General features: G+C 37.3%; 1 pseudogene; it reads right to left on the bottom strand.

The window, feature by feature from the left end:
* Window positions 1–1,565: 1,565 nt before the first annotated feature.
* LOC120295675 lies at window positions 1,566–3,000 on the bottom strand (annotated as a pseudogene).
* Between the last annotated feature and the right edge of the window lie 7,824 nt (window positions 3,001–10,824).

The raw sequence follows: 10,824 nt of genomic DNA, 5'->3' as shown, positions 1-10,824 counted from the left end.
TTAATGCAAATAGAAGCTCTCTGTCTTTTGTTTTATTCGGCTGAAGTGTGAAGGAACATAGCGCTCAGGTTGGACTTCTTCAAGAAAGCTTGGGAGTCAGCGTGCATGAAGAAAAGTGCAATGATATGTCCTCCATTGTTGCCACTGGCGATCAAATTCTGATCTAGTCTTGTCCGTGTGTCTGAAGTCTTTCTGTGCAAAAATGAGTAATATTACGTTTCATGTTAGAATTACTTGGACCCATATTATAATTTAGCTTCATGTAAAATCTCTTTCATCCTTCTGCCCAAAAACAAGATAAATGAAATAACCCCAAAAAAAATAAAAAATTCTATCCTTCGTAAGTTAGACAAGTTTGTTATAATCCAAACATGATCTGTCATGTCCCAAAATCATATAAACAGTGAAACTATCTTCTCATGTCTTCTCTTTTTACTAAATTTTAAGAGATCTTCATGCGATGCACACCTTATATGCAATTGTTCTGCCAAAAAGAAACTTTACTTAATTTTTGAATTACGTGGAACGCCACTTAAATAGATAAATTACATTTCAATGAAAGTGAGAAGTAAAAGAACACGAATTTTGGCCCTTGATTACCTAGGGAGCGGGGTGTTGATGCTCTCACTTCCCTCGGAGACCTCAGATTTGACACAGGCGTTGGTCTCGGGAGGGCCTGCAAGACCTCGTCGGACTCGGCGCTGTTTGATAGGGATTGGGCGTTGCTGAGCGACCCGAGGAAGCTGACGACCAGATGTTCCGCAAATAGGGGCTGCCCTGTGTTGTTGCCAGTTTGAGAGTGAGCGTCCAAGAGATCTGTAAACTTCTTCATGGGATTCTGGGCAGGGAGGAGATCCTGGATTGCATGCTTTCGGCTGGAGGAGAGGTTCTTAGGCCAAGCGTAACGCTCCATTGATGAGAGGTCTTGTGCCTTGCTTCGTGATGAGGAGGAAAGCCAATAGAGAGGAAGGGGGACATGTAGATGAGGACAAAAGAGCTCAGGGTCATGAGCACGAGGCAAGGAAGATGAGCGGGAGGTGGTGCGAAATTTCCCCGTCCTGTTGGATATTAAAAAAAAAAGGAGTATGAATATATGGTCTTATTAGTATTGTTGTTGCAATAATTGTTATCATATTCATATATCAACGGGAGTGGTTATTTAAGTCTCTTAAATGTTATATTATGCACGTGACCCAAAATAATATTTATAAAGCCTAAAGAAATCATTATTTCATATTTGTTATTCCGTGTTATTAATATTGTTAGAAACAATTGGAATATAATTAAGCAATTCCCCATAACTTTCATGATTTTTTATATAACATGGGATAATAAAACTTTTTGGCTTTATTAACCGCACAAATACAAATAAGTTGCCTCATCCACATGTATGGAGTGTAACCCCCTAGGCTAATATAATTGGAAGACGCTCTGATTTGGACATAAAATTTTTTTATCCAAATCAAACGCTTAATCACTAAACCAATTCGACAAGAGGGTCTAGTAGAAAAACATAAATACATAATAAGTAGCCGACAAGTAGTCAATCTCTGAATAAACCACAATCAAGCTGGGAAGGCTTCAATGATGGACAACAAGGAAGGGGTTTGGAAGATATTGCAGCGGGGAAGCCTCCTTCCTCCAAAAGCTTCTTCCACTCTGGTTCGGTCCTCTCTTTACCTCCGGTTTGAGTGATCATGGTCAGATCGGAAGCTATCCCCGTGTCATCGAAGAGGCCATCGCCCTCTGGTCGCAACACAACTTCCGCCAGGATCACCTTGCCATTCTTTTCCGCTACAGCTCTCCTGCAGTTCTTCAAAATCCTTACAGAATCTTCATCATTCCAATCATGCAGGATCCACTGTACAAAGGAGGAAGATGAAAATTTTAGTTGTGAATCAATCATGACTTATTAAATCATGAATGTTCAATGCGTCGATTGTCATTTGCAGTTTGTGCATTAGAAGTTGAACAATCATATCCAAGAGTGACATTCTTCCGAAGGAGGTGCAGGGATAGAGATCATGAGGAATTGATGCCCGGGGTTTCCCATTTATTGTTAGTATAAACTAGCTTTTTAAAATTCAGTTGAAGCTTTTCAGTACTTATGAAAATACTTATCGTTTACTAATTTTTTTTTATTTAAAATTTTATGACAAACATTAGCAAATGAATCGCTAAGCAGAGGAGCAAGTACTGAGTGCACTCAATTCATGTGAGTCCATAGAATAAGCGCCAAGTATACTTACCTTCATGAAAACAGCATCAGCACTTGGAATGGCCTCAAACATGTCTCCCCGACATGACTGACCCCGCCGTGCGCTGGCGCGGCAGCAACAATGTGAGGCTGGTCGAAGTTAATCCCCTTGATGTGCGGGTACGCCCTCACTATCTCGGCTACGGCACTGCCCGTCCCGCCTCCAACGTCCACCAGAGATCCCACGCGCTCGAACCCATCCTTGTACGCATCCACGATAGCTTTCATCATGAGCTTGTTCGAGCACGCCATCGCATCACGGAACGTGCGGCTGAATTCAGGGTTCTGGGACTCCAAGTCCCACATTTCGCAACCATAAGCCCTCTTTAACGGGAATGATCCCCCGTCCTTGATGTAGTCACTAAGGCTGTGCCACGGGGACACCATATACTGATGGCCCGCCAGCAGTATCAGTGGCGCGAGGTTGAGGTGCCCAGCCCCTTGTAAGAGCCATCTCGACGACGGGGTGAGGCCGTAGAGCGTCTCTCTGCCGTCGTAGTGCGTGGAGAAGATGTTCTTGCGGACCAGGGGCGTCATGATGCGGCCGAGGACGCAGGTTTTGACAGATGGGGAGGGGATGTGGGAGGCTATTTGAGCCAAGGTGACAGGCCCCCGCCCAGCGAGTGGATGATGTCAGGTATCCGGAGCTCCACCGCGCAGTTCAGCGCCATTGAGTCCACGTACGCATACATGAGCTTCCATACTTGGACTTGGCCACTTAACGTGTCATCGAGCGGTGCCATTCTCTCTCGCTGTCTCTCTCTGTACCCCCGCCTATTTGGTATGGGACAGTGTTTGAGTTAAGAAGAGAGCGTCTGTTCGTATATATAGGGCAAGGTAATCATCGGGTTCAGCCGAATGTTAAAGTGTTTTCACACGGTGCATCATCTCAATTATTTATTTATTCATTGAGTTGCAATAATCAGAAGAAACCTCCGTCCCATGTATAAACTAAACTGCTGTTATATTTTATTATTTCCAATATGATCCCAATTTTATATCTCCCAATTAATTCTAATTTATTGCCCGATTTATTAACCGCATTTATTATATGATACTTGTCCATTAATATGTTACCATAACGGTCTTAATAGAAGATATTGGCAACGTAAGAAACGGAAAGATCTGGTTATTCCATATTTGTATAACCGAATTTTATATTTCCTAATTAATTTTGTTGTAAAATATTGTGTTGCAAATATGTAATAGAGAATAAAGAAATTGAGAAGAGAAAATAGGCAAACACCAAAGATAGTAAAAAAGTCAAAGGAGAAGATTTTATTTCTAGTAACTATTATGTTTACAACAAAAACTAAGTTCATATTTATAGAAAAACAAGAATGTATTTATCATTAATATCAATGTATCGAATGATACATATATTGGATAGAGAGATGAACGTTCATTGTATAAGGAGATGTACTTAAAATGTATGGTATAAATATACCATAATAAGTACATTAGATAAAATGAATATAATGAATATTCATTCATGTATTTCATGACACTCTGATTTGCATATTCGTTGTATTCATTACGAATGTGCATCGAATCATACTACATCATTAAAAACCTTAAGTCGGAAAAACCTTGTGGGACAAAAAAACTGGACAAAAGGGAAAAAGAGTGTAGAGCAAAAAAATTATAATATCTCCCTTTTATGGATGTATTAATTGCCTCATTAAAAAGTTTAAGCCGGGGGTGGTGGGTCCTCCCACTTACATGTCCCCCCAAGTTTACTCGCCGACTGTCGGCTATACGGGGTTCCTAGGTCACCAAAAAAAAAAAAAAAAACCCTGTGGGAAAAAAAAAAACCTAACAGAAAGAAAAAAAAAGTGCAATGCATAGTTCATAATATCTCCCTCTCGATTGAGTCATATAGCCACTGTTCGGGCTAATCAATCTTGCATCTTGTGAACTCGTCGTATACCAATGATGTAATGCATAGTTCATAATATCTCTCCCTCAATTGAGCCATATAACCACTTCTGGGGCTAATTAATCTTACATCTTAGTTATATAGTCAAATAAATATTATATAAGGTCCATAAGCATTTCATAGCCATATGAAAGAACAATAAAAAAAAATACATTTAAAGTGAAACAACTAAAAAGAAATTATTAAAATCATAAAATTTGATTATCATCCACCAATCTGATGCCTCATCAAAGTAATCAGAGTCCTTAAAGAAATCAGAGACATCCGGGGATGCATTTGCTACTTCAGGAGCAAGAGGGTGTGAAATATTGTTGGTCTCAACAGCAGTTATGGCCATAGAATTGATTTGAATGGTATGAGATTCATCACGCTTGGCCGTATTTTTGAAAGATGTCTGGTATAGGTCAACAAAGTGCTTTGGCATATGATAAGTACATGGTTAGTGTCCAATCATGCCACATCGATAACAAATACTTTCATTAATCATCTTTTTGGCTTCTTTTCTTTGCCATGATTTAGGCCAAAGTTAGATTTCCTAAGGTGGTTAAATTTCTTGCCATTCATTTTAGGATTATATTCTTGCCTACGTTTATAGCCCTTAAAATGACCAGTATTTTTCTCAAAGTTAGCATGTGCTTCAAGCAATGCTTTTGAGCTAGATGGTCTAATATCATGATTTTTGAGCAGCAATTCATTAGTTTGCTCGGCAGTGATGAGCATAGAAATTAATATAGAATATGTGGCAAATTGACGCTGCCGGTATTGCTGTTACAATACAATATTCGAAACATGGAAGGTGGAGAAAGTTTTCTTTAACAATTCCGCATCAGCGAGTTTGATACCGCATAACTCAAGCTGAGAAATAATATCAAATAAAGCATAATTATAGTCAGACGCTGATTTAAAATCTTGCAGTCTGAGATTTTGTTAGTCATATTATGCTTGAGGGAGGATAACAGTCTTGATATGATCATACCTATCATTCAACCTCCTCCACAGGATTCGAGGGTCTCGAACGGATAAATATTGAGTCTGTAGGCTCTCATGCAAATGATAGCGAATAAAAATCATCACATTTGCTTTATCCTTTTCTTTTGAGGTTCCATCCTCTATAATTGCATTAGCAAGACCTTATTCTTGGAGATGCATTTCCTTATCAAGGGACCAGCATAGATAATTCTTTCCACTCACTTCCAAGATGTGGAATTTGGGCTTTCCAATATTTACCATAATCCTTGCAAAAATAAATCCTTATTAATTAAAAGAATTTCCAAATATCCATTGCCACTTCAGAAGCAGGAGGATACTTTTATATTTGAAATTTAGCTTCGGGCCAGGAAAAATAAAAATGAAGAATTGATAGAAGAATATGAAGTATAAGTTGATTAATAAAAAGAAAACACCTATCTTGCAAAAATTACTTACTCAGTCGATAGATCTTCGTGTTGATAACATGTTGTAAAATATTGTGTAGCAAATATGTAATAGAGAGACTAAAGAAATTGAAAAGAGAAAGTAAGTAAACACCAAAGATAGTAGAGAAAGTCAGAGGAAAAGATTTTATTTCCAGTGACTGTTATGTCTACAACAAAAACTAAGTTCCTATTTATAGGAAAACAAGAATGCACTTATCATTAATATCAATATATTGAATGATGCATATATTGGATAGGGAGATGAACATTCATTGTATAGGGAGATGTACTTATAATGTATGATACAAATGTACCATAATAAATACATTAGACAAGATGAATATAATAAATATTCATTCATGTATTTCATAAAAAATTTCGATTTATTGCCCGATTTATTACATGCGTTTATTTTTTTTTATTTTGTAAAAGTAATAAAATATATTGAGCTATGGACAATATACAAAACGGCACCAAAAACTTGCACTCTAACTGCTATAGCAGAAGGAGTGAAAGGGAGCTGAAGAAAAGCCTCGAGGGCAACAGCACAAAAGGAGAAGGCGAAATAAGCCTAGACAAAACAGAGCCAACCTAAAACAAACAACCGAACCTCAGCCAGCAGAAAAGAAGAATGAAGAACGGAGAGCCTAAGGAGGCAAAAGCAATAAAGCAAGACGAAGACAGCAAAGGAGGCAAAAGCTCCTGACCAAAAACCAAGGGATCAAAGCCCCAATTTCTCTGAAGTCTCTTGTTTCTCGAGGAAGGCGGAACATTGCTAAAAGTGATAACTTTGTCTTTGACGACCTTGATGAGGTGATTCAAAGCTGAGATCACCACAGCTTCACCTTGAAAGATAATGCTATTTCTCTTCTTACAAATCAAATGGCATAGGGCACCGAACGAAAAAGGCGCGATATAGTGGAAGAAGTCCTTACCGGCTAGGAATTTCAGCGCCCAATTGGGAGTCTCTTTCCAAGGTCTAATTTGCCAAGGGAGGTTGCACCTGGTAGCCCAGAAGTAAGCTAGTGTTGCTGAGGTTGGACATTGAAAGAACAAATGATCAATAGAATCGGGTAAGGCATTGCAAAAAGCACAGATTGTATAATCAATTCTTCCATACAAATGGAGGAGCGCCTGAGTATGGAGGCGGTTTTTAGTGATCAACCAAAGATTGAATTGGAACCGAGGGGCAATAGCATCATCCCAAACAAGAGACGCCCACGGAACACGGTCCTTTTTGGATGTGATGATGTTCCAAGCAGAAGCTACCGAGAATGTACCAGAAGAATCACCCCACCAAGTGAAACGATCACAGGTCATAGAAGGAGCAAGTAACATAAGACCCCACCTTTCTAGAAAATTTTTCAGCATACATCCGCAGGGAGAAAAGATCTGCCACCACTGCATAGCTAGGAAGGTTTATACTATCCATGAAAGAGTTGGGTATATTACCCGCGTTTATTATGTGATACTTGCCCGTTAAAATGTTACCACAATGGTCTTACGTAAGAAACAGAAAAATCTGGCGATTCCATATTTGCATATCTCAATTTTATATTACCTAATTAATTCCAATTTATTGCTCGATTTATTATCCGCATTTATTACGTGATACTTGTTTGTTAATATGTTATCACAATAGTCTTGATGGAAGATGTCGACAAAGTAAGAAACGAAAAGATTTGGTTATTTTATATTTGTGGATTCTAATTTTATATTTCCCAATTAATTCTGATTTATTGATCGGTTTATTACCCGCGTTTATTATGTGATACTTTCCCGTTAATATATTACCACAACGGTTTTGATAGAAGACGTCGGCAATATAAGAAACATAAAGATCTGGTGATTCCATATTTGCAAATCCCAATTTTATATTTCCCAATTAATTTTGATTTATTGCCCGATTCATTTACCCGCATTTATTATGTGATACTTACTTGTTAATATGTTACCACAACGGTCTTGATGGAAGACGTCAGAAACGTAAAATAAAATGGAAAGATATGGTGATTCTATATTTATAGATCTAAATTTTATATTTCCCAATCAATTCCGATTTATTACCCATGTTTATTACATGATACTTGCCCATTAATATGTTACCACAATGGTCTTGATAGAAGACGTGGGCAATGTAAGAAATGGAAAGATTTGGTGATTCTATATTTGTAGATCCCAATTTTATATTTCCCAATTAAATCCGATTTATTACCCAATTTATTATCTCGTTTATTATGTGATACTTGTCCATTAATATGTTACCACAATAATTTTGATAGAAGACGTATGCAACGTAATAAATGAAAAGATCTGGTGATTCCATATTTGCATATCCCAATTTTATATTACCTAATTAATTTCGATTTATTACCCTCATTTATTACGTGATACTTGTCCGTTAATATGTTATCAATGGTCTTGATAGAAGGCGTCGGCAACATAAGAAACAGAAAAATTTGGTGATTCCATATTTGCAAATCCCAAATTTATATTTCCCAATTAATTCCGATTTATTGCCCGATTTATTACATGATACTTGCCCGTTAATATGTTACTATAATGGTCTTACGTAAGAAATGGAAAGATCTTGTGATTCCATATTTGCAGATCCCAATTTTATATTACCCAATTAATTTCGATTTATTACCCGCGTTTATTACGTGATATTTACCCGTTAATATGTTACCATAACGGTCTTGATGGAAGACATCGGCAATGTAAGAAACGGAAAGATATAGTGATTTCATATTTGCAGATCCCAATTTTATATTTCCCAATTAATTCCAATTTATTGTCCGATTTATTATCCGCATTTATTACGTGATACTTGCCTATTAATTTGTTACCACAACGGTCTTAATGAAAGTGTCGGGAACATAAGAAACAGAAAGATCCGGTGATTCCATATTTGTATATTCCAATTTTATATTTCCCAATTATTGCCGATTTATTATCCGCATTTATTACGTGATACTTGCATGTTAATATGTTACTACAACGGTGTTGATAGAAGACATGGGCAACGTAAGAAACAGAAAATCTAATGATTCAATATTTGCAAATCCCAATTTTATATTTCTAAAATTAATTAAAATTATGCATTATCTCCATTTGATCGTACAAATTCTTGATTTATCTTGATTGATTATAATTGATATTACATTTCTGATTATATTAAATAGTCATCTTATAAAGATTATAAGTAGGCTAATGTATTCTTCATTATTAAATAGAGAGAAATTATACATTCTTTCTTCCCCATATATATATATTGGTAAGGGCTCTCTTCCCTATATTTTTATCATGGTGCCAATTAGGAAAAGAGCCCAACTACATCTTCTCATTTGAGGGCCCTTTCCTTAAAACACTAGCCAAGCAACTCAACTGAACTACTTCTCTGACAAACTGCTTCTCGTCAAAACCTTCGCAGCTTCCTCATCATCAACTGCGCCAAACAAAATGATCCCTAAAAGATCGTCCACCAGAGATGCTTGGGTTTGTTAAGGGAACCTCTGCAGCCATCGTGTAATGAGAAAAAAGATAATGGAATGGCAGAGAATCAACTCGAAAATATTGTTGAACAGTTGATAGGGGCAGTGGGTGGTGTTGGGGCAATGAAACAATGCCAAATAGACTTGTTAACTAAATGTGCGTTTGGTAACTATTTGAATAGAATTTTTTTTTCTGTTCCTAATAACAATTTTTGAATATAAGAACGTGCTTGGTAACTGCAAAAATTTTATATTCCAACAATAGAAATGCATTTAATAAACTTGCATAATTTTGTTATTTCTTTTAATTTTAGATATTTTTATTATATTTTTTTCTTTTTCCTTTTTCCTCCTTTGTGGCCAGTTGTCGGCCACGGCGACAGCCGGCGATCGGCCGAGCGAGGTTTGGCAAGCTCACTAAAGCCTTGCTAGGCCACCGCGAGAGCCAACGAGCTTGTCGAAGCCTCGATAGGCCACCGGCGAGGCATGGCCTCGCCATGGGGCTAGGAGGCTTGGTGTCACCGGGGGTCGGTGAGGCTCCAGCGAGGTTGCCGGCCATGGCCGACGCCGATGACCGACCAAAAGGAAGAAGAAGGAAAGAAATTTAAAAAAAAAAAAGAAAAATTAATAGAAAAAAATTATTTATTGGAATTGTTTTTGGGAACAAAAAATTATTTTTTTTCTACTTCTTATTTTTATTCTAAATCTTTTTCCGAGAATAAAAGTTTTATCAAACACGTTTTTTTGTTCCCAGAAATAAAAGAACATAAATTTTTGTTTCGGAAAACCAAAACACGTTTTAACAAATAGGCTTTAAGACCGAAAATAGATGAAAATAATTAATGATTGTTAAAATATGTGTCGAATCTCAGTCCATCGAATAAATAGTGCAAGTTAAATCGAGTAATTTTGATGAACGTCTTTTGACTTTGGTTATCTGTGCAATAATTACTATGCACGTGTCTCGTTCAAGAATGAAGATTGTGGCAAGAAGGAAGCGTGCAGCCGCAAGAGGAACAGTCCAAAATTGCTGCCTCCATTTAATGCAAATGGAAGCTCTCTGTCTTTTGTTTTATTCGGTGAAGGGAATATAGCCCTCAGGTTGGACTTCTTCAAGAAAGCTTAGGAGTTAGCGTACATAAAGAAAAGCGCAATGATGGGCATTCATTGCGAGGGTCAAAGAAAGAGGAAAGGAGGGTTCGTTCGTCCATTCTCTTCTCTCTTTTAATGCATGCACATGCATGCATGTCCATGAATTATGGTGGGCTTGCTTTGTCTTTTCCTTTATACGTAGAAGACTTCTGCGTGCTGAAAAGAGAGTACTAGACGTTGGACAAGAATTGCGCGCCAAGTTCTTTGCTGGCCGAGAAGGCACCAAGTTATTTCGGTGATTGAGAGAGAGGGCTTTGAGATTATAGAAGAGTGCAGAGAGTCCTTCTCGTGAGAGATTTGCACATTTAATTTCTTGAGTAAGGTTTCACTCAAAATTATGACAAATTAAACACTGTGAGTTATTGGATGTAATTGAGACTTAAAAAGTATTAAATGAATATTTGAGTGCTTGATTGATTCTAATTTTTGTTGTCTCGCTTATTTTTATAGTGAAATTTTGTGCTACTCTCTCCGTGAACATAAGTTCCAATATTTAGACTGAACTATATAAACTCAGTGCCCGATTTCCTTTCTTTCCTTCTGTAATTTTATCCGATTCGCTTATCT

Source organism: Eucalyptus grandis, chromosome 1, assembly GCF_016545825.1.
Source record: "Eucalyptus grandis isolate ANBG69807.140 chromosome 1, ASM1654582v1, whole genome shotgun sequence".
Classification (NCBI taxonomy): domain Eukaryota; kingdom Viridiplantae; phylum Streptophyta; class Magnoliopsida; order Myrtales; family Myrtaceae; genus Eucalyptus; species Eucalyptus grandis.
This window is presented reverse-complemented; position numbering and strand designations above follow the sequence as displayed.